Genomic DNA, 930 nt, shown 5'->3' with positions numbered 1-930 from the left:
TCCAATCGATAGCCCGGGAACCGTATTATGAAAAAACTCAAAAATAAAGATAAACGAAAAAAAAAATATTTTCCATCAAAGATGGTGTAAAAATGGCATATTTTACATTAATGATATCATAATTGACATCGGAAATTTCCTGTTTCTAGAGCAACTCAACGAAAAAACAACCTTAATGCTAACTTTCAGGACTGCATGAGTATCCAAAAGTGCATACAACCTGAAAGGCATCAAACTGTCTCAACCTATGGTATAACATTTAACATCACATCCCATGAAATAATTGACTCCATTAAAAAGGTTATCAAACTATCCAGATATTTTTACAAAAAAAAAAAAAAAAAAAAAAAAAAACGCCATATAATATCACCATATTTAAGTGTAGATAAATGGTACGCGAATATTAAAAAACATTTAAGTAATGATATTGACAACTGATATTTAGATCCCGCTTCCAAGAAACAGATGACATGAAACTGCAGACGCTCCAATTCAGAATAAATCAAACAATATTCAGCACTAATGTTTATCTTATGAAAAATTTAGAAAAAGAATCAGTACAGTGTGAATTTTTCAATACTGATAGAGAAACTATTCTTCACTTTTTTTTTTTGGGGGGGGGGGGGGGGGGGGGGGATTGACCACAATGTATGTAATGTATGAGCGTTATCATTCATTTTATCAATGTTTGACTTATTATATCTATCTTCATTGTTATTTTTAAGTTTTTTATTTGATATAAGCTTTTGTCCTTGAGAAATATGTAGTTTGGTGACAAATAGGTTATAGCCTTGTCACAATAGTAAAATAATATTCTATAGTTTCACTGTTCCTTGAGACTGATTTCCACAGCAACTCCTAGATCAAGATGTGCACTACGCCGCACCAATTATAATTTGCATAACAATAAGTCACGTGTCACAGTGCGAA

Source organism: Lingula anatina, chromosome 8, assembly GCF_051362555.1.
Source record: "Lingula anatina isolate TDL-2025a chromosome 8, LinAna3.0, whole genome shotgun sequence".
Taxonomy (NCBI): domain Eukaryota; kingdom Metazoa; phylum Brachiopoda; class Lingulata; order Lingulida; family Lingulidae; genus Lingula; species Lingula anatina.
This window is presented reverse-complemented; position numbering follows the sequence as displayed.